At 36.1% G+C, this 25,036-nt stretch overlaps 1 protein-coding gene and 1 long non-coding RNA gene across 2 annotated transcripts in view; one reads left to right on the top strand and one right to left on the bottom strand.

Moving 5' to 3' along the window:
- Positions 1-26: 26 nt before the first annotated feature.
- The window catches only part of LOC105151139 (PRL-1 phosphatase), a 35,917-nt gene continuing 10,907 nt past the window's right edge, over positions 27-25,036 (top strand). The window contains exon 1 of the mRNA XM_011064683.2: positions 27-190. The gene's annotated coding sequence lies outside the window, so the exon portion shown is untranslated. The remainder of the gene's footprint in view (positions 191-25,036) is intronic.
- LOC147908532 (uncharacterized) lies at positions 7,733-25,013 on the bottom strand. Its single transcript, XR_015546146.1, has 2 exons — positions 24,564-25,013; positions 7,733-13,059 (listed from the first exon to the last, which is right to left on the bottom strand). It is a non-coding gene; the product is annotated as an uncharacterized LOC147908532 (long non-coding RNA).

The raw sequence follows: 25,036 nt of genomic DNA, 5'->3' as shown, positions 1-25,036 counted from the left end.
TAAACGCGTCTCTCTCCGTCTATCCGTCCATCCTTCTCGAACAATCAGTTCAGTTGTTCACGGGCTTCTCTAGCGTGCAGACGTACGCGAGTGCCGAGTGTTTGGCGTGTTTCCTGTCGCCTACGGAGTCGCGTTTTCGCTAACGAACGCCCTACCGTAGCTTCCATATTCAATGTGTATGGCGATTCAGGTGAGTGCTCGCGAAGACGCGAAAATTCGTCTTCGTCGCATCGTTCGCGTTAAGCCGACTCGTTCCGGAGGCCGCGTGTACGGTAGGAAAAGTCGATCGTACAGTTCCGCGGCTTGTACGAGGTATACGCGCCCCGCTTTGGTCTTGTCGCTGCGTGCGCGTATATGTATGCGTCCGTATGCGTGGCGCGGCGTGGCGTGGCGCGGTATGGCGCGGCGCGGCCGACGAACTCTGGCGTCTCGTCCGTCTCTCCACCGCCACCGCGCCACGCGCTGTCATTACCATCGCTGTCATTACCAGTCGCCCTCATTACATTCTCGATCGTTTCTTCGACGCGTGACTGACTATGGCTTTCCGACGATGTACGGCCAATTCGCGTAGCCCTGCTTCAATCGTTTGTCCTCCCGAGTGACGCTCCTCCTTTCTAGCTTCGTCTAGCCTCACAAAACGGGCCACCCGCACACGAGGCAATGTCGATCGCGCTTTTCAGATTTCTGAGCTAGGCGCTCGTCCCACGAGCTCACGTACGAACTTTTTTTTTTTTTTTAACTCACCTTGATAGTCGCGGTCGTACGAATGTAACACGTGCTACCCGATCGACAAATTGCATGCCTCGCTTTGTTTTTCCGGTAGATCCGGATAAAAAGTATAATCGTGCGTTTGGAAGGAGAACCGTATTAATACGCGTGGCGTGGCAAACGATAAAGTTTATAATTGAGCGCGCCACATTATTGCTCATGCTTTCGACAGTTAACCAAGTCGATCCTATTAAGCGGCTGATGACTCATCACGTAACTATGTTGGTGAATATTTCGCAATCGTGTTCACGATGTATCTAGAAAATACATTAGTTCCAAGTACATCTGTAACTTCCTTAGACCTTTCAGAGCATCTTATACAATAAATTTGTTGTTGCTTGAAACCCCAAAAATGTTTGTACTTAAAACAAGATAAACATATATTCAAGCATTGAAAAGAAAAAAAACGAAGATACCGAGTGCAAAAAATGTAAGCAACGCGATAGATCTAATGTATGATATAAAGGTACAAAATTGCATACAAATACAATGCCAAGTAAAATGAAAATCGGGATATAACGTATAAATAAATAACTTCAGACAGTGTCGGAAAGAAGAATTTCCAAGTGAAATTTATCGAATGACCAACGTTTATCGCAATCTTGAAAGTCGTTCGTCCCGATACTTTCGTTCGCTTTATTCTCCCATAAAATCCAGCTTGATCCATCGCTTTTATAATTCGAGTCGGAAAAGTTGGTGGATTATTTGGAACGCGTCCATCATCATTCGATCTCCGCTCTTTTTTCGCCCGATTAGGTATTCCGTATATTTTATACCGACTAGACTTCTCGGAAAAACGGGGAAAAACGGGTTGACGTCATCCGACGGAACGGCGGCACGACGCGCGACGCGGCGTGGCATGGCATGGTGTGATGTAGCGTGGCGTGCGCGTGGCACAGCACAGCACAGCTCGGCGACGCGACGCGACGCGCCGCGCCGCGACGGCGACGCGACGGCGACGCATCTCGGTCCGGAGCCGAAGAGGCGTCTACAGGCGAAACAAACGAGCACGCGCGTGCATACCGCGACCGAACGAACGAACTACGGGCAGATTATCGTTCGTAAACTTCAGCCATGTTTTATTCCTGCGTTTTGCGTCAATCGGTCCAATAGGTGCGAATCGCGCTCATTATCACCGACGTCTTATCGACTGTATGAACAAATCTTCGATCGTGTTCGTCCGGAGCGATCGCGATCGAACATTCTATTTGCATTTAGTAAGAATAAGATGAACCGTTAATATATTTTTTGCACTAACTATATAGTTGCTTGCTAGTGGTATGTTTATCGACTATTCAAGGAAAAATGTTCAAATATATATGTACTGTAACTTCTTCGTTTTGATAAACTTATATTAGTTTCGTGTCACGATTATCACATATATTAATAGATTCGTTGATATTGAGTAATGAATTTTATCAAATTCTATAAAATGTATGAACTATAAATTATTTGTTGTAACATCCTGTGGAATTTTTAAAATTTGATATTCCTTTTTTCAAATTATACTTGTACTTGTAAATGTATTTTTTATACAAATACAATGTATTTTTTCACAAGAGGGTGTTATATTATATTTATTTAAAAACTTTTTGAATTTAGTAATAGCTAGTGTATATTTGCACATATTTGTTTTAATTTAATATATTTGTGTTCCAAAACACATACACATTTTATTCGGCATATTCCGATTGAAATAATTTTATTAGGATGCATATAAATGCATTCTAATACAATTGTTTCAATAATATAACATTTTTTGCTTTTTATTTTTTCTTTTCATTATTGATTTATGCATTTAACTTTTATCTTTCAAGTGCCTATCCATGCATCGCTCATTTTTATGACATAATTAAAAAATTAAAAAACTGAAACATTCGACGGAAAGGGAAAAGAACATTGTTTAAAAGACTACTTTTTTTATTCTTCTAAAATTATTACTTCAAAATTATATTTTAAAATTAATATTACGGAATATTAAAATTCAAAACTTTCAAACTTATTTTCTGGAAAACTTATTTTTTTTTTAATAGTATCGTTATTGTTGCAAATGTGAGCGATAGATACATTGTGTTTACAAAAAAATTTCGAATATCTCCATAGATAAGTAATCTCGATATACCTAATCCGGTTGCAATTGTCAGTGATATCATCTTTTGTTTAGACACAGGTTGGAACCTGTTTTGGAAAGGTTGAAACATTGGCTGCATTCAAAAGAGAAAGCACGTCTGCAACTGTTGTAAAATTTATTGGTGTGATTGATTTATACTTTTAGATAGTAAGAAACTAAAGGCAAGAGTAATTATATTTAAAAAATGTTACAACAGTTGCAAAGCTACCTTTTTTCTGCTATGCAGCTATTAATATGATTAGCTTGCTGTATTATGTAGATTGTATAAATATATCATTATATCGTCTAGAATATTATTGCTGTCGCAGATTTCAGAGAATCTTCGAGGTCAGCTTTTCCGAATAAAAAAGACTCGTTATCTCTTAGTCATCTCGTCTTACGTGACCACGTGCGCGTCTAATTTGCGTGGATCATCAAATTACGTACTATCGTGTTTCAACTGTGTAATACATATTAAATTCGATTGTAACTCGTAAAAAGTCACAAGTTGCTTACGTCAATCGGACACAATTAATTTCAGATGTCGAGCGATCAAAGATTGTGTCTGCTGTTAAGGCACGGTTCCATCAATGCAAAATTGATTTTAATCTCGGTTCAATTTGCTCTTTAATTTTGTTTACTGTTTGTTTCTATCAATGTAAATTAACTTCAATTAACTTCGGTTAAACTTGTTTTTCATCGTCTTTTTCTAATTTTTAGAATTACTCTTTAAATTTCTTGAAATAAAATCTCACTTTAAAAGAGTGAAAGGCAGCCATTTTTGAAGAAGGACAATATTTTTGAAAATATTTCTTTTCTTGGATGAAAAAGGATGGCAATTTTACTGTTTTTGAGTGAAATTTCACCCCAAAAAAAGAAGAGATTAATTTTGAAAAAGAGTGACATTTTTCGCTTTTTTTCAAAAAGTAAAATATTTTTACTCTTCTCTAAGAATAGCTGTAATTTCACTCTTTTGGAATGAGATTTCATTTCAAGAAATTTAGAGAGTAGAAAAAGATAAAAAGTAAAACTGAAATTAAAGTTAATCCTACACTGGTGGAATCCGACATAAGACGATACTTTTTAGCGGAGCTCCGATTATTCTGATTTTTTTGTTCGATCAAGGTGATGTCCTTCAAGTTGAAGCGAGCTCCAGAAAGTCGACGATCGATCGTTCGATGAGTGTTTTTCTAATGCTCTTTGTTTTTCGTTCTTCAATGTCCATTGTTCGCCATACTGGTCGGTATGTACGTATCATCATATGTATATGTACATATTATCATACGCATAAGTATTTTAAATTTAAATATTCAAATATGCATATTCTACTCATCTTAGTTGATACTAATTGGCCCATCTATGTCGATCAACTCAATTCGCGACATTAATTAAGTTTCAGCTATTTGAATATAATTGAAAAATTGCTGTGTTTCCGATAATGTGACAATATCTGACGATATACATTATTCATACATTCGTATCAGATTTTATATTCATATCCATAAATTGTCAAACGATTCTGAGAATTCTGATAGTTACAATTTTTTAATCGAATAAAATACAAGAAGATTGTATAATCTTCTTGTAACAATATTTTTGAAAATTATACACGACGAGAATTTACAGAATATTACAGTTGAAAAAAAAAACAACAGGAGCGATATTTATGATAAAGTCGTAGTGGCTTTAGCGTTTCGTTTCCTGTTATGTAAATTGCATTACGTTACATAATGATAAATCCTCTGGACAGGAAGCTAGGAGTGGTATAAGTGGCATATATTGTGCGTGACATAATTGCGAGGATATCATTCTACTAAAATGTAATTAGCCTTACGTGATATCTTCTGTCTCATACGCGCTATTAGCACATATTTTTTTTAATACATGTACTTATATATATCGTATGGCAATTACTTTGTAAGAGCTACACGCAGAAGTTTACAGTGTTAGAAGACCCTGCACGTAATAGAGGAAATATTAAGAATAGGAATAAACATTAAGATTTTAACTTATCAGAAATCGTATAATACATATTCCGATGTAACCAGTTTCTGATAGATTAAAATCTTAATTTTATTCCTGTTCTTAATATTTCTTTTATTCTGTGCAGCTTCTTAGAACTCGGTTTTTTGTTTTCTGGTTAATTTGTGTGTTAGACTTAATCTGAAGATAATGTAAAAAGTATATTTTTTCATCCATGGTTTATCTAAACTAAACTGATGGTTTTGTAGTAAATAACTTTTAAAATTATCACTACAAAACTATTAGTTTAGTAATTAATCTAGAAAAACATAAGATTAGTTTGGTGATTGTAGTTAGAAAAACACAATTTTTACATCATTTATCATTAAACGAAGTTAAATCTAAACCATAAGTTGATCAAAAACTAGATCTAGCAGAAACAATTTCTAAATATGAATTAAGCATTAAAGACTCAGACATAATGATAGGAATAAGGAATAAGGAATAAAGAACAAGGAATAATAGATTTTAATCTATGAGAAACTTTGTTATCTGATTTCTGGTAAGCTGATTTGTTAGTCCTTATTCCTTTAGCTGATTCTACAATGAATCGGTAGTCGGAAATCTTAAGTTTTAATCAGTCTTAAATAGATGACTATGATTTTTCGCATCTACGTTATTAATTATACAACGAGTCGTTTAACTCGATAATAAATTTATTCCTTCTCTTCCGACTTAAGTCAAATTTGGCCAATCTTAAGAAAATCTTAAGAAAGTAGTTTTTGTCACAAGTTGGCTGTTGGCCAACTTTACCAATTCACTGATAAGACTTTCATTGACTGCGTTCAAGTAAAGTAGCTAGTAAAAGTAGCTTCGCAGTTGTTGTACAATTCTTTAATGTTATTGGTCTTGCCCTTAGTTCCTCATTGGATCTAAATGTATAAACCAATCACATTAAAGAATCATACAACAAAAATAAAACTGCTTTTTCTGCTGAATGTAGCGAATGTGTCTGAACTCTAAGAACTTTTTCATGATTAGTTTACTCCGATTGAGTTGGTCCGAAATATTATAGGTCGGAAGGCTTTCATTGATTGCATTCAATAGTAAGTAAAAGTAGCTTCGCAGTTATTGTACAATTCTTTAATGTTATTGGTCTTGCCCTTAGTTTCTCATTGGATCTAAATATATAAATCAATCACACTAAAGAATTATACAACAAAAGTAAAACTGCTTTTTCTGCTGAATGTAGCGAATGTGTCTGAACTCTAAGAACTTTTTCATGGTTAGTTTACTCCGATTAAGTTGGTCCGAAATATTATAGGTCGGAAGGTTCAATAGTGTTTTGTTTCGTCCAAACGAATCGGATACTAGGAGCACGCGCGGAGTCAAACAATACGTCAAGTAATTCGACGACGAAGAAGCGGCATTAGTAGTGCTAGCTCTTTTCTGCCGGTGTCATCTTTTCAGAGGCCTCCGACCACCCTCCACAGGCGTGACCAAGGCGTTTCCCGCAAGATTATTCCGAGACATACCTCTTTCTTTCCGCCGCGCGCCACGTGTTGGATAGAATTACTATCTCCACTAGACCGGTTGCGAGCTGTGGCCTGCGAGCGATACGTGTGATGTGGCCCGAGGCGAAGGACGAGTTGGTAAGACGACTGGGTGTGCAGGGCCGTAACACGCTACCCGGCTATCTGTCGCCGAACTCAGCCGAAAGAGGCCAACGACATATTGCTTCAGTATTTTACCTCTATCTTTGCGGTCCTCTTCTCATTCTCTTCATTGTGTGGTTTATATAACGGAACGTTACAGTTTTTATGAAGTAAACCGTCAGAAAGAAACCTTTACTGTTTGATACCAAAGGAGCAATGATAGTCCAATCTCTTTACAGAATTGCTGTAGAACTGCAAATCAGGAATATATCAAGGAAATTGAAAACGGTCAAGAAAATCAGAGAAAGGAAGTTAGGGAATTTTGCAAAATTTTTTCTGAAAAATAAAAATTCTTGGGTTTGAAAGAAGTTTTTTTTTGATATGCATACATTATCTACATAGTTTTGAAAGATTACTTACTTAACAATAAAATACAAGCAGTGTCAGCAATATTAATAATAATTTACATTGCTATGTTAAATTGTTCTTTTAAAAAAATATTCAACAATTTTAAAATTAGGACAAAAATGCAAACAATTTTAAAATATTATTGAAAGTTAGAGGAAAAGTTATGGAATTTTAGGACGAGAGGAATTTGTGGCAACCTGACTTTTAAGTTGAATATAACACTATTATTTTTAACTTCCACGTATGTCAAAATGTAAATGAGTCACATTTTTGTGGTTAGTTCTAAAGTAAACACATCTATGTTAAAATATGCAATAAGTAATAAGCTAAATTTAAGTAAAATTTAATACATTTTTTTAGTTAAATTATACCATTGTTTTAGTCACATTAAAGATATTGAAATATTGAATAGACGCAATAGTGACCTATTGAAATAATTATAAATAACTCAAATTGGATACAATTTGACATTATGAATTTGACTTAACAATGCTCATTTTATCTACGAGTTCAATGCCGTTTCTTATTTCTTAAAAATAGTATACTAGGTTATTCTTTTTTTTTTCCTTTTTTTGCGCGCTAGCAGTTTCTAGTTAGAAAAAAAATTTGTCTCGTTTATTGTTCATCAAAAACGTATGATAAAATGACTTTAAATATTCGTGTACCGAGACATTGAAGAAGAGTCACATTTTTATCTTCAAAGAACTCGAGTGCGAATTCAAGTGTTCTCGTTGACAGTACGTTGCTCTCTTTAGCTTTCTTTAGTTCTCTTTAGAAAGTTTATCTTGATTCTTTAGGTTTCTTTCAAGGACATAACCCTACAACACAGATTGTATGCATCTAGAGATCCTATAACAGTGTCTGGTTACAAGCAATTTTGTCAAAACAAAAAAATGAGAAAAAAAGATACATATGTTGTCTCTTTGTATAACCTATCTCATTCTAACTTAAACTATTTTACTCTTTCCAACTTACTGAAGTTGACAAAAACGACTGGCCAATGAAAAGTACGGCATCTCATGGTCAGACCCTCATTATAGATACTTTCTACAGGTATCGAATCTTCTAAAAAAAAAAACGCATTAAGAGACTAATAAGATGGAATTCAAAAATAATTTTTTATAAGATTTGTCAGAAAATTTAACGCACTCACGCCGATTTAACGTAATTGCGTACTCCTAAATCGATATGTACGAACGACTATGGCGTTGTATTAGAATCAATTTATATAACATTGTGCTCGAAGCTTCGACCTTAGACGAGCGATAAGGAGCTTCTTATTCAGTTCGGATTAAGTTGCCATCGGTACACGAACGCACCGCAAGACTCGCATGTGACTTCTCTTACCTATCTCGCCCTTACCTCGCTTGTCACAACATGAGATAAAACACACTTGCAGAGCAAAACAAAGAACGTCGCCGTCGAAAATAGACCACCATCGTCGCGTATCTGTTATAATTTATTTTATACACTTTATACACACAGGGTATCAAACGACTAAACGTACTTCCATAAGATTCGATTCGCGTGTACATTTTGCTACTATAAATCATTTGTGCGTATTTCCGAGAAAATATCACCGACACAAGAATTCGGATAAATTGGGAAAATTGCCAATTGTAACAATTGGTGCATTGTTGAAGCAAAATTAGACGTCGACAACGAAATATACCAGTCTTCTGCACATGTTCCGTATAAATATGAAAAATGTGAGTAGAAACATTTTTGCATAACATGTAAGGTATAAGAAAATCAATCAATAAGAGCCTTTTATTTCATGGAAAGAAAGGAAACGAAGGATTCTGATTGGTTGATTTTCTTATGCTGTATGCATTATGCAAAGGTGCTCTGCTTAAACAAATTTGTACAATTCTATTCACTAAAACTTTTAGGCTGAATCTTATTCTTAAGCCCAGTTTCACCAATTTCATCAAGATTAATTTTAATCTCGATTTAACTTACTATTTGTCTTTTTCTTATGCCTATTTCTACCAATGTAGTTTACCTAATTTTAATTTCAGTTAATTCTCTTCATCTTTTTCTAGTTCTAAAAATTACAAAAAAGTTTAGAGTAAATTGAATTGAAATTAAAATTAATCTACATTGACAAGCAACGGGTATTAAAATTAAAAAAGATAAGAAATAAATTGAATCGAGATTAAATTTAATCTTACATCGATGGAACTGGGCATTAAAGATAAGATTGAGCCACTTTTTTTTAAGACTGGCTCTTTAGTATGAGATATTCCACTCCAAAGAATTTAAAGATTAGAATTCCTTGCGTTTTCGTCGTCAAGTGTAACGATCGAATGAAATTTTTACGAGGTAGTTGATCGCAATTAACTTGACAAGAGAAAATCTTAATTTGTGAACGAGCTTACGTCGCATTTGTTTAAAATTGAGCCTCTCGCAACGCGAGATAAAAATGCAAAACTCGTGAAGATAGTTTCCTATACACGTAAACGCACAGCAGACGAAGCTGCGTCGCGCGAATGACGTCTGTCGGTTGTGTGCTTAAAAATAGTATATCCCACGAGGGGAATGTCGGAGAGTTTTTAAGCGGATCGAATATCTCGTTCCGAGCCGGTTTCCAAAGGACGACGAATGTTATATCCCGGCTATATAGCCGCAGGAAAACCGTCGCCTGATGGGCAGAGAAAAAAAAACAGATATTCGAGACGCCAGACGAGACGATAGGGTGGACGACCGATGTCACTGACCTTGGATAACGATTGCTAATGTCTACGGGGCCACTGCCAGTGGGGCCAGCTGGGATTTTAGAGGGGCAACGCAAATCTGTGTTGGTGCCCACATCCGGATGTGCAGAAAGGGGACTTTCTTTATTCTTTATCTGTCGCGACCCCTACTCTCTTTTTTTTTTTTTTTTTTTCATTGTTGATTCTCATACAAATTTTTAATTCACGCACACGCTTGATGCACACGTGAAAACGCGCTTAGTTATTTTACATTAATATTGTAACAATGAAAATGTTTTTTTTTTGTATCTTGTATTTTGCTGAAAATTCGTACATGCACGTTTATGTGTCAGATAGTAGAGGAAAATATCGAATGTATGCCACTTAAGTTATTTTTTATTATATTTTTCATTTGGTACTGACTTGTACCAAAACATTCGTATGTAAATAAATATTGAAAATTTTAGTTTAATGTTTCAAATATTTATTATTACATGTTTAACTTTTTATAACAATAACAAATAAATTCTATTTTTTATTATATTTTCCATTTGATACTGATTTGTATCAAAACAAATCCATGTTTAAATAAACATTGGAAATTTTAGCTCGATGTTTCAGACACCTGTTAGTATATGTTTTTTTTTACCAATAACAAATTAATTCGTTAAAAGTACTTTTTGTAACACGATGTAAAAGATACAATTTAAATCGCCTAAACTGTTCCTGTTTTAAACATATCTTGTTTGAAAGTATCGAATTTATGAATAAAAATAATTAAAAATATAAGATTAATAAAAGAAATCATTTATTGATACCTAATAATTAACTAATGTCTAATTTTATTGAAAATAAATTAATCAAAAAAAGATCAAATATGTAATAATTATTAGGATAATAATCAAAAGGAGAACGTGAAAATTGATTTGAATTTATTTTTACAATTGACAATTGTATTCATATAAATCATTAGCTTTATTATTGTCAGTAGCTTAGCTTGTGGTAATACGATTTAGAATACTGAATAGATTTTATAAAAATATCGATTTAACAGAATAAATTCAAGTAAAGGCTCTAACGAGTAAATCAAACCGTTAAAGAGAAGCCTTTGAGAGCCGACAACAATATCGATTTAATCGTTATAATAATTATAAATATATACAAAGAATGTAAAATATTCTACTATAAAATTTTTTTTATGAAAATATAAAAATAAAATTGCATGATTAAATTATTATCAGCTAAACATAAAATTGAGCAAAAAATAACGTCAGTTGTACTTGATTTTTTAAAATGATGTTGGCACACACAAAACAAGACGTTAAATTTTTGTCTATATTTCTCATTTATTTTATATTTTTGTTATTCAATGTTGCTTTATATATATATATATATATATATATAGAGTAATAATATAAAATATTGACGAGGTACGGGATTTAGACGACTGGTACGCAATTGGCAACTCTCCCCTACTTTCGGTTGTACATTCCTCATTTACAATAGAGTATAATTCCATATCATTGATATTGGCGAGTCTTAGTCCGAGGTAGTCTCTTATCACTCTTCGCCTGGTAACCTACTGACCTACTTGAAATATCGATTTTAGCGTACACCTGAGACCCGATTGTGAGACCACTCGTGCCGCGACCGCTTTCATTATTCGCGTCGTGCCGCACCTTTTGCGACGAGCAAAATTCGCGTCGCTTTAAAATCAGAAATATTTATTTTACAAATGTATTACATACGAATGCTAAATCGCAAATTTGTATCGAAAGAAAACATTTCCTTTGTTTCTAATAACGTAAAAAAAATGTTTACGATAATATTTTCTCAATGAGGCCGCTGCGAATTATTAATACTATCATCAGCGTGGATCGAATAATTCCGTGCTCTACACTTCTCAGTTATAAAAAAAAAATTACAAGACACTTTTAGATATTATTCGGATATATTCGGAAATGAATGATATCGTCGCTACAAAGATATTTGATTAAACGATACTTACTTTCGGCAAATAAAACTACCACTGGCACGCATTGTTCATTTTGGATCCCTTTTTAATAAAAGTCGGTTTAGTATAATGAAAAAGATCGGATAATTCGATAGACGAAAATCTCGCTAGCGATGATTGCGTCGTTATGAACGTTGCTTAATACACGGTTCGTCGCCCTCATAGCTCATTCAACCCTGCTGTTTCATTGTCATCTGGAAAAGTTGATGGCAGGAATGGAGAAGGAAGAAATAGGGAGTGGTAGAGGCATAGATGCACAGCTTGTAACATGGAGATAGAGATGTGTGATCGATCACACGTATCGTTACGCGAAAAAATATGATTTTTTTTTTACAAAAATGTCAGTTACAAACTACCTTTGAAGTTCACAGGCGATTGCTAACCGACATTTTTTTTAAATCTTTTTTTCCTGTATACGTGTCTTTTACCGTATCAATACGCGTATCGTACAACCCCACATGGAAATTATAAAAAAATTTATAGCAGTGTATTTGATTTTATACGATAGGCGTGACATCATACTGTATTACGTCCTATGTAATATGACGTAAAAAGAAAGTAACATTGTGTGTGTAACGGCGGTAACAATACTGGAAATAACTAAATCAAATTTGGCCAGAAATTCACTCTTCTATTGTGCAGACACGGCAATGGTAGACTTTTCTTTTTACATTACGTTACGTTATCGACTTTTATATCACATGGAATCATTTCTACAATAAGCCTTTGAGTCTTAAGCCATAAAAATTAGAATTGATCAATCATAGTCGATTATTCCTCTCACATTTGATTGTGACTGGTCAATTTCTTCTGGTTTAAGACTTAAAGATTAAATAACGATTTATTGTAGAGAGAGAAAGAATCTGCGTAATTGATATAGAGGGGCTTTCTGCAATAAGCCACTATTTAAACTTTAAGTCTTAAATCATAAAAAATTGACTAATCATAGTCGAACGTGAGAAGAATAATCGACTATGATTGGTCAATTTCTTATTCAAGATTTAAAGTTTAGATAACGACTTATTGTAGAAAGCTCATAACGGAGTCTTGCGTAATCCATAATGCATAATACATAAGAAAATGAACCAATCAGAGTCCTTCATTTTCTTCCTTCCCGTGGAATAAAAGACTGATTGGTTAATTTTCTTACGCCTTATGCATTATGCGTTATGCAAGAGTCTATTACGTTCCTGTCCAAAGGGAGAATTAACGCACGTTAGTGGCTCCCATTTTCAGTACAGAGCGTGCGTAATGACCGTTTCTCTTTGCGTTGGCGTTAGTTAGATTTGCGCGCGTGTGATGCGTCTCCTACGCGAGTGACGACAGTGACATCACAGACCGACGTCATAACGCCTCCTCCTAGCCGTATTGATTCTTGTAGTGACGTCACCTTCCGTCGCTTTCGTCGCCAAATATTTTTTTTCAATCGTGCATTTCGTCCCACAACTGAAAAAAAATCATATCATTAACGAATTATCATAAAGCCCATTTTACAATTAGATAGGATAGTTAAATTGTAAGTGCTTATTGTTGGAAAATTGGCCAATTACAGAAGATGAGGAGAATGGTCAATTTTAATCAAATATAACCATCAATTATTTACAATTACAGTTACGCAATTGTAAAAAAAGGGCTTGAGGAGACCCCTAAAGTCGTCTGTTTCAGTCCGGATCTACAATAAGTGTTTTGAGCTTTAAGCTGTAAGAAATTGACCAATTACAGTCAAATGCGAGGAGAATAATTGATTGTAATATATCCATTCCTTATGGCTTAAGGCTTAAAAATTTATTGTAGATCCGGGCTTACCGATTCATTTACCACATACGATTTACGTATCACTGACATGCACTTATTTACATCAATATCGTACACACACATACGTACAGATTTTCTAATTAACTAATCTTTTATATTGTAAATATCTAAAGCCTAATTCTAAGAACTTAACATTATTTATTCATGTGATCTCTAGTTCAAATCGAGATTGTTTTATGCGTACAAAATATAAAGCTTCTATGTAAAGTAAATATTGTTACGAGAAGCCGATAAAATTATAATTTTCCAACCTTTTTTCATTTTTAGCTTTTTCATTATATATTTTAAAATCGATCAGTTTGGACTGCATTACTATTTATATTTTAACTGTGGAAAAGGATCTTTAAATTTGTAAGAACAGTTACGAAAATATTTATTGAAAAATAATCGGTAAAATACACAGATGATTTTAGGATCCTCTTAACGCGTTGAAAGCTGTCAGTTATTTCTGTTGTGTCTCAGAAAACGTTTCATGACCGAAGGACACGTGATTTCGAGAGGTACTAGGACGTTATCTCGCTGTTATAGATCGACCACGATGTTGACAATGTCGACGCGTGTCGAGGGAACTCGTCCAATTCCGTTGAACGCTTCTTCGTACTCTCATCGATCCGCGATTCTTCGAAACGGATCGCATCGAGTTGCATCCGAGTTGATTCGAGTCGACAAGTCGCGCGTGTCTTGCAGCGACAATGCGTATACATACATATGTACGCTACTGAAACGACCTAGTAATTTATCCGGCTCGGCGAGTTTTGACGTCATACAAGCGACGTTTTCTTGTTTTCTGTTGGCGTAGCGAGAATGACCGTGAAAGTCGCGCGCGCCTACTGATCGGTTGGACGACATTTAGATATGCTCGCGCGTGGCATAAATGAAAAAAACGAATTAAAAAAAAATGAAAAAATTCGATCGCAGATCGGTACCGACTTATCGGGTTTGCGCGCGATGCCGTGACAAAAAGATCTATGCAATCTTATGCAATCCCATGCAATAACGCGCAACCGTCGGACGGTTCCTAATCTATTTCGCTTCCTCAAGTGACGTTCGCTGTATCGCCATTATAATCGCTTGATTATTATTCTTTAAGGGATGCTGGAGTGTCCTGTTTTATCATTAAATTTTAAAAGCACCTTTCTCATAACTGTGTTTATGGACTGAAAAATCCTTCTCCACAATTAAAGTATCGACAGCAACGCAAAGCGCCAGCTACATTTGAATACGAAAAACGAAAAAAAATTAAAGACTTACAGTTTTGTTATCGGCTTCTGTAGTCAACACATCACAATATGTGTTGCATATAAGAGTTTCAGATCTTGCACGTTCATGAAAAGTAGCTAGCGTATTGTAGAAAACCTAAACGAACAATCCCATGCTTTTAGAAACGCGGTAGGAGTTTTAGTTTAAGAGAAAGGTGCATCCAAAAATTTCGTTTGTATATTACGAGTGAAATTGACGTGAAGCCATGAAACTGAGCAGTATTTTAGTTCCGCGATATTCCGACAGCGGCGCTGTCATGAAAAGTGCGTCGCTGAACCATAGAAATGATCTGAATTATCGACCTACTCAGGCCCATATCAATCAAAACGTGCCCTGGTCAAAGTTTTTTCTTTTGAGAGGAAAAATAATAAAATAATATGATATTACTTATTTCAATTTTGTTGAAATAATTTCTTCCTAAACAAGAAACATATCATATTATTTACATATGAATACAAATGAAGATAATTATTTTAATTATACTGTTCTGTCTTTTACATACATTTTATTTAGTAAATTATTGATGCATATATATAAAATAACATATACATATATATATATATGTATGTATATGTATGTATGTGTATATATGTATATATATATATATATATATATATGCATATATAATAGCATACATACATACGCGTGTGCGTATGTATGCGTGTGCGCGCGCGCGCGTGTGTGTGCGTGTACATATATACAACACATGTTTAAACTTTATTTACTGAATTATTTACACATGCATATCAAGGTTCGGAACGTGATGTGTTTCGGTTGAGCTTTCTTTCTGCTCGGATGTCGGAACGACAAGCGGCAATCTCGTAACAGACGTAGCATATAAATGAAATTTTCGAATACACTTTGTTCTTATACTAAAGCTCGTAACTCGTTTCTGCAAGCATAGTATTGTTCTTTGAGGTTTTCTGTAAATCGCCAGCTACTTATGCAAGGTCTGAAATTATTGTATACAGCACATTTTTGACTCGGATGTCGAGTCTTAGTAAGAAGCGCCATTCCTCCTATCGGTCGCGCGCAAACGAAGTAGTATTGCTATTCAACTATAGAAATGGATTGAACCATTGTAAATAAACCAGCAATATATTATCAGCCAGAAACGCCATAATATTATATATTTTTGTATATATAGAAATATATATCAGGATCGTTGTTTAGAGAAGGAATCGTGCGTCCTTGCTGCATCGACGATGATGCCAGAATCGATAGAAATCACATTCTTGAATTGCAGAACGAATTATTGAAACAGAAGTACGACAGAGTGAGACAGAGAAAAAACAAAAAAGGATAGAAACTCCGATTGTAATCGGTGAGACTTCGCATGCCGAGCTGGGCTCGTCGAACGAAACAGCGAGTCTATCCTTCAGAGTGTCTCTCTCTCTCTCTCTCTCTCTTTCTCTCTCTCTCCTCTCCTCTCCTCTCCTCTCCTCTCCTCTCCTCTCCTCTCCTCTCCTCTCCTCTCCTCTCCTCCCCCCCCCATCTCTCTACGGTCGCTTGTTTCTAGCGACCGAAAATGCTTTCTGGAAAATTTCGGCCGCTCAATGTGTATAATTAAGAGGAGAAGGAACATTATAGATAAAATATAAGTTTTAATAAATTATGCTAATCCTATATCCCTCCAATTTATGTATAATAGCAAAAATAATTTCAAAACACGAATTTACGGGATATTTCTATGATTTTCCATGAGCCTTATATACCACGTTCATAGAAATGATTTGCAAGACCTCGGCGTGGTCTCACGCGTAAGATGCGAGATCAGAATGTTAGAGATCTCATGATCAATTCCTTTTTTTCTTTTTTCATAATTTTTTTTTTTAAATAAGACATTGTTAACAAACATATATTACAGGCTAAATATATATTTATTTAATTATTGAAATTATATGTGTATTTCTAAAAGTTTCAATTTACCTTTAGAAAAAATCCAAAAAAATCATGTTTCTGTTAATAATGTTAAGTCGATCAGTACTTTCTGTGAAATGTTTTTTTTTATAATTATCATCCGAATGAAAATTCTGATAATCAATCAAATAGCAAAAGTGCGATTAATATAATTATAAGGATGATTAATATAATTATAAGGATGATGTCAATATAATTTTATAATTAACACCTCACCCACGCCTTTATATGTGCCTTCTCGACATACCATACTTTCTATCTATCCCGTGATCCCCCCCCCCCCCCCCCCCCCCGGTATTTCCTCTAGTCTGGACTACATCCCTTTGGGTCGCACTTTTGAGGCCCTTTTGGGTCGCCTTCTTTCCCCCGCCGCCCGCCGCTCCCTTGCTCGCGTGCTGCTCTTCCCGTCTCCCCGCTGTGGTTCTTTTCCTTCTCCCGTGCCGTGTGACTCCGCCAATCCTGTGGCCACAACCCAGCGTCTTCCCCCCCGCTGGGGTGAGTCGCTGCGCCTCTCACGCTTCCCATGGCTTACGGCCGCACCCCATCCCGTTCTACCGTCACGTTTGTGGTTCGCCACACGTTACCTGTGTCCCCCCCTCACCATGGCGCCGCCCTCGGGCCCCCCTTACCTTGACGTACAACCTCGCTGGTTCTGCGGGCGCCTGGTCCACACAGGCTCTACTCACTCCCCGTGCCGACTCGAGGGCGACCAGGCCTAGAATCGCCCAGCATTCCCACAGTTGAGCGCCCGGGAACGATGCAGGCCCCCTGCGCTCGTGCCAGTTGACTCGATAAAGATATTAAATTTTGAGTGTGGCAGTAGGAGAAAAATAAGCGGGAGTTATAGTCAAGCGAGATAGACATCTTATGAAAGAGAAAACCGGAATGAATCAATGATAATGTATAATAATATAAAGTACAACATTTTAAAAGTCACATAAGAATTTAATACAATGTATAACTTATTAGCTACGGAAAGTGTTCAGATCACTATTATAAGAAAATAAACAAAGTATGGAAGACAGGAAAGATATTTTTTTATAATAAGAGTTTTCAGCATAAAATGTTGTAATGGATAAAATGTTCATGTGGAAGGGTAATGATAATGGACAGCGCAGGTTTCTATACATGGACGAGTGAAGCTTGAGTTGCATGTCCGACACGCGATCCAGGCGGTTTAAGCCGTCGCTGTTGAGCGGTGTAAACCAGGAAAACATAGTGTGTGTGGGGTGAAGCAGCCTCAGAAATTGGCTCGAAATGGAACTATTTCCTGAGCACACCTAAAGTAAGCGGAACAGAAATAATTTCTATATTTTATCAAAAAATATTGGAGAATATGTTGTCATTAATAAACGTTATTTAGCTTGTTAAAAACGTAAAAAAGTAAAGGACGGAGATAGGGAAAAAGAAGGAACAAGCAGGATTGCGCACATCTCAAGGGAGTCCTCAGAAATTGAGTTCTTGCATCTATCGAGCCCGAGGAACCACGCTGAGTGGGTTACAAACCGCTCGGAATAGAGAACGTGTACAGAACAATACCCGGACAACGCTCGTAAAAACAGGATGATAGGTATTCGTTAACTATAACACGTTGTAAGTAGAAAGAATCAATTTGTCAGTGTGCGATAGAGGATATGCGTAGAATTAACTCTTGAAATCACTAATATCATGTGAGATCGTGGGTAAAAGAAAGCAAGCGAGCGCAAAAATAAAACAAATATGTGCCAGGCTGATGAGTACTGTATGCACGCGCCATCGTAGCCTTAAAGATAGTAGGGCCAAAGGCAGAAGATAATTTAATAAAAAGGTAAGTCTGTATAGAATGTCTCTTTCCTACTTATGATGACACGCCAAGCGGTCGAGATCATCGAGAAATATTTCGGTCGCTAGAAAACAAGCGGACCACAGAGAGAAGGACAGAGACAGATGACTCATTGTTTTGCTAGCGGGCCGAGTTACGGCGTGTCCGCGCGGAGATCACCGATTACAATCGGAGCTTCTATCCGTTTGTTTTTTCTCTTCTCGCTCTATCGAAATAACAAAATTGAAAGAATTTTAAATCACGAACACGGTTGCCAGTTCTCCGTTTTTTTTTGACAGAATTCGGTTTCTTGGACTACTATTCAATACTCCAGCAGGATGTGAAAATCTCCAATTTTTGTCGAATTAAATTCTTCATTTTTCTTTTTATTAAATTATATTATATCATATATCTTTCTCATTAACGTAGCAAAAATGCAAATGCAAAAATGATTTCAAAACGTAAACATTGATGAGCTATACAATAGTTTACGACTTTCCATTACACTATATGTATCGCGTTCGTCGAGGTGATCTGCAAGAACGCGTGGTCTCGGGCGTTGGGTGCCCGAGATCAGACATATTGGAGAGATCTTTGTTCGGATTCTGTTTTATCCTTTTTTTTTCCTTTTCTTTCCTCACCCCCTTTTTATTATAACTTTTTTCATAATCTTACTCCCACTCTCCTTTTTTCTCACCTTCCCACGTCTCTCTCGTATCCTCACGAATAGAACTGGCATGCCTGTGGGGCAATAGATCCGCCCCCTCGCTCTGTTCTGTTTCGCGTCTACGGAGTGTCGGGCCAGTCTTCGACCAGCGTTCAGCCCAGTCGCTTGCCCATCGTACCCACTCTGCACACGCCGGACAGCGACTCGGCCGTCCCGCTCGTCTCGCCTGACTGCTCTTAAAGATTCCATCACACGGAAAGTTACGGCGAAAGCGAGGACGCCGCCTGGCCCCCGCAGAATAGAGGAATCACTTGTGCGGAGAGGCCTCAGCTTGCCGGCCCGTTTCCTACAATGCTCCCCAAGACCCGTAAGAAATAAAGAAATACAGCTGGACCATACTCAAGCAAATTGTCATGAAAAATATTCCTTCAACCCTAATATTGTATTTCTTCTAATGGGATTGACCCCCCAACAACTCATATACATCACTTATGCATTTTCCTAAAGTAATGCTTACCATCTAATATTATTTTCTTGATACATTTCAGTTTAAAGAGTTACTCCGCCTCCCACCTTTTTCTTCCACGCAGTTTAACAGCGAAAGGGCGGTTTAGTTGGGCCGTGACCACCTACACCCACTGCTGGTTTTCATCGATGTATTTCCTTTTTTTTTTTTTTTTCTTTCTCCCCTTCTCTCCCTTAAGGGACGTATAAATAATAGAACTTCAAAGATTTACGAGCGTCTTTTTTACAATAACTGCAAGTACGATACGGTGAAGGCATTTTCTTAATTAGTCGCTAAGGAAAAGATAATGTGATCATGATATCGATTAGTATCTTTTTATAGCGTGATAAATAACAATTGTTTATGTATGTGTATTATATATATATAATAATATATTTTTAAACAAAACATATTATGCAACATATTCATTTGCGTGACACGTAGGTGTAGAAAACAAACTGATAACGAGCAATCAGCTGTAACCCGTATGACCCGGGTCACAGTCCATTTGCCCCGCCCAACCCAGTACTATCATAAGTGAGAATGTGGCTGATGTACGGGAGTATGGATGTAGTTGCAGTGGTGGTCTGTGTCATCGTGTTTTTGTTCACAAATCCGAAAAATCGTAGCAGATATTGGTCGCTTTGTAAGAGAAGGTTAGGGGTGGCTTTTAACAAGCGATACGTACAATAATCTCATCTTGTATGTATCGTAATATACAAGATTGTAATACATGCACAGTGTCACACTGTGCTTTTGTTGGAAAGCACTCTAGAAGACCAAACTTGGTTCTTGTGATGTGGTTTTTTGTTGGAACCCTATAAAGCCAGAAGGAGAAAGGGTAGCATCTTGATGTTATTCCAGTAAAAATATCCCTTTTCTTTTCATAGCAAGTGATATGAGATTAAGGCAGTGGATCACACTACATTGGCGGACTTTGACGAGTCGTAATTGATCCAAGTCAGAAGGTAGGATGCAAGGGGGCTGAGCAATGAGTTATAATACTGCACAGAGGCAATTAATCGTGAAGGCGTGGGCGGAGAGGGCATAAATAAAAAGGTAACAGCCATAAAATTTATTTGGCTATGATCGACAAATGTCAGAGGCGTTCCACGATGTGGGCGCCTTTTTAATGTACGCAGAGGCGTTAATCGTGAGCTGGATAGATATAATAAAATGTCCAGCCATACCTCATATTTGGTCGTTTATATCCCACTGTCGAGAGTCATCGGGGTTCTCTTAATACTGCCAGAGGCGTTCACGTGAGCGGTAGCAAGCACCATTCACCGCCCTCAAATCACCACTTTTGCGTCTAGCCCAAACTGTCAGATGCTTCTCGTTTTCCTTTACCTTCTCCATATTCGGGAGACCTTTATCCTTTCGTCCCCACCTGCCACCCGTACGCGTGGCTTTGTCGTTCTAACAACTCCTTCCCAGAAAAATCTGTTGTAATCTGGAGTGCAGCGTGGGCTAGTTAAGGGTCAGCGCGTCCGCATCATATTTTCCCTCTTTGTGTCGCCTTTCTATCTCACTTCCGCACTCCATACCAGTCTCAACTCACCCCCACTCCCACTTTCGCCCCCGGTGCACTCCCATCACACACATCACCTCGCCCACTGCGAGCCATGGACGGATGCAGGCTGTACGGAGACAGAATCGAGCACCTGGACCCAGTCTGGCCCTGCCCCCCCCCCCCCACCGACAGCCTGCACGCACGCCCACAACCACTCCCTGGCCCTCCGTCGCCTAGTTCCTTGACCACACGCACCACGCTTATCCCTTTTTGTGCCCGATTTTTCTCCAGCGACAGAAGTGAGTAGAGGTGGATCCTGAGCATACAGGTCCAGGGACGTGAAAGGTGAGAGGGAATGACGCGGGGTAGCCCAACCGACGGCGTCGTCATTTGAAATGTAGCCCCGGGCATCTCGGCCACTAAGGGCGGCCCGGAACGTTCTCTGCTTTGGTGGCGGGAGCCCTCTTCCGTGCCGACTCCCCGTTACCGCCCCCTATTGTTAATTACTCATCATCTCCTCCCCCCATGCCCCTTCCCCCTTCTCTTCCCCTTCCTCCTTGATTGTCCTCTTATGATGTGTACACACATTATAAAATATATTTCTAATTCATATTCACATATGTGTGTAGCTACTTCATCTCTTTTTGTTACGTATAACAAAAAGATGTACTGATGTCTTCTTTTTTCTACGTTTAATAAAAAGAGATATATTTTTTAGGATCAAATATTAGTGATATATACTTTTATATTTCAATATCAGAATATACAACGAACATCAGACGTAACATCTTAAAAAAAATAATCAAATTACGAATCCTCTGATAAATCCTCATTTATGTGTGTGTATGTATATATATAATATATATATATATATATATATATATATATATACATGCATTATATATATATTTTATATATGTATACAATTTTAATATTTCACATTTAAACACAGAGAATGCATAAACAGCTTAGCATTGATAATTTCTATCTGCAACGTATGTATATTCACACATTATAGTACATATATGCAATATTGTACAATATTGCCTATGTGTGTATTATATTTAAGTACATCACTAATATTTTAACATGATTAACTTCTACATATTTTTATTAAACATAGCAAAAAATGGTATAGCTATGTATATTATATGTGTAATATATCTATATATAGCTAATACATATCACATCCTGACCTAAAATGACATTGTACGACAGGAAAAATGCTATTATATAGGCCCATGTGTCAATGTACACTGTCAATACTGAAAATCTATAGTTACGTATTTTCAGTACTCGCAGTGAATATCGAAATACAGTTGTAGTATCACTTTTTCCTATGATTTTTCCTATCATTTAGAGTTTAGTCAAGATGTAACATATATTACTGTCAATATATGGACACGTGTTTCATATATATATATATATATATATATATATATATAAATGAATACGACATTGCACATACATAATGTAACTCTTTTTACTCTGTCTAATAAAAAGAGATAGATACTTATAGTACTTATACATTACTAATATGTCGACTATATATCTAATATAGAAAATTGTATGTACATTATACTATGATAATTCTAACATTGTTGTAACATATAACAAAACATTATTAGTGAATATAAATTATAATTATATTTTATATGTATTATAATGTACATATACACAATAATGTACAAAATATAATTTTAATATTGCATATATCATTAATTCATTAACATGTTTATGTCTTCACTAATATGTCAATAATATTTTTTGTGTTATTGTGTATATACACATATATTATAATACACATAAAATGTAATTGTAATTCGTATTCATGAATGTCTTTTTATATACAACATTAGAATTACATTTTATATATCATTATACATATTATAATATAAAATTTTAATATTGCAAAAATGGACATAGAGAATATCTGCATGAATATCTATATATATATATATTATGATATTCATTTATGATAATATATTATCGTAACCTAAAATGGCATTGGATGTAAGAAAAAAGTGCTATTACGGTTTCGTATCGATATATCTAATTTAATTAAAAATCTGTATTTTATATATATTACAGACTTTTAGTACTGATGATATATATTAGAACACGGCCTACATTGCATGTGTATATAATACAACTAAATATGTATATAATGCAACTAAATTTCTAAGGTCCGATTCTACAAATATAAGATTAACTTCAATTATGTTTATTTTTTTTTCAATTCTAAAATTGGAAAATTTTCCAAAATAAATCTTACATTGTGGGACCGATCCTAATACACGTCCCTGTTAAGATGGTAATGTAGGAAACGGAATAAAAATATCGATAATTAATCGATCGAATTTCCTGCATGATCATATTAACTTCAGAGGGCGTAAGCAGATTATACATTGGAAATGAAAACCTGTAATATCGACCTTGATCAAGTTCGGCCTTCGCTCCAGCATCCCCTTAAGCGACACGTGGCGATTACAGAAGTGACATCGTATCGATTGATTAATGATTTATTTGTTCCTTTCCTTATTAAATTACCGACTTAAAAATTTGCCGATGCCATTTGGCACGCGATCATCGATCGTTATCGAAGTCGATTCATTAGGCGGCGCCAGCGGCCGAAACGTCGCGAGGCTTTCGAAGAAAATCAGATCGAGCATTGCGAGCGGGATTTCGACGGTGGTATAATTTTTGAACGAAATAATATCGGTGATGCAAAAATTATACCGAGAAAAATTATATTGTTCTGGTTGTATCAACAAGAAGTACAAACAAAACGAATTTTGATCATATAAATTAGAATCTGGATATTGGCTACACTGAGAGGAAAAAAATGGTTGCAATCGTCATAATTTAACTATAATTTAAAGTAATTTTTTTACAACTATATATGTATTTATCGTTGTTTCAACCACGTAAATATAGTCAACTGTGCTATTAATAATAGTCGCACACATTGCTTGAAAATCTTTAATTTTTTCTTAACATATTTTTTAATTATTACCTCATAAATAGCAAATGAAATTTAAAAAATAGTTATATTCGTAATTACGATTGCATTTACTAAATAAAAATGTTTCACTTATTATATTTTTATATTTTACTATATTAATATTTGAAATTATTGTAATTTATAGTAATTTTCTCATATTTCAGAGAACTATCGTATGGTTATTATTAACATTATAATAATGGAGCTCCTAACTATAATTATTTTATGATATAGCCACAAATACCAAATACTTTTCTCTCAGTATCTTGAAATGATGTGAAAATTACAAAAGTGAACATAAATTCGTTAGAATATTTACAATTTCATCGGTCAATACCTAAAATTTGTTCACTTTAATAATTTTTATTACGTTTTAAGATACACAATTAATTCTCTGCTTATCGTAATTGAATTTCTTCATATCTCGATTGGAATGTTTAACAGATTTAAGTATCTGATTTGTACCTTTCTGATTAAATCTGCCTGAATTCCAATTAACGCAACAAGACTTTTTCCAATTTACGAAAGGGACTGGAAACGCTATACGACAATATACAATATGTAATCTCAACGACCTGGGTTTTCATCGGGCAAACCATACGCCGCAAAAGACAAATTGTTACTGTTGTCAAAACGAGCGACAGGCGGCAGAGTCGAGCGATATGGCGATGTGGAATGCGTTATACCGTACATATATGCGTGCATGCGTACGTTCATGCGTGCGTTGGAGGGGGATCAGATGACGAGTGCTCGCTCGATGGAGAGAAGGGTGGAAGCTGTCTCGACGCCGTGCTATTTTGATCGCCACGGTGTAGCTGGCCCAGATTCGACGCGACCGTCACGACGAAACGAGTATACGTCTGTACGATAATAACAGCCGCGCTTTTGAAGGGCCTCACGGTAGTCACGACTCTGCCCGCTACTTCGATTTTTTTCTC

The sequence above is a fragment of the Acromyrmex echinatior genome, chromosome 9, assembly GCF_024713525.1.
Source record: "Acromyrmex echinatior isolate Ae372 chromosome 9, ASM2471352v2, whole genome shotgun sequence".
Lineage (NCBI taxonomy): Eukaryota > Metazoa > Arthropoda > Insecta > Hymenoptera > Formicidae > Acromyrmex > Acromyrmex echinatior.
The sequence above is the reverse complement of the archived record's forward strand: the minus strand, read 5'-3'. Positions and strand labels throughout refer to the sequence as shown.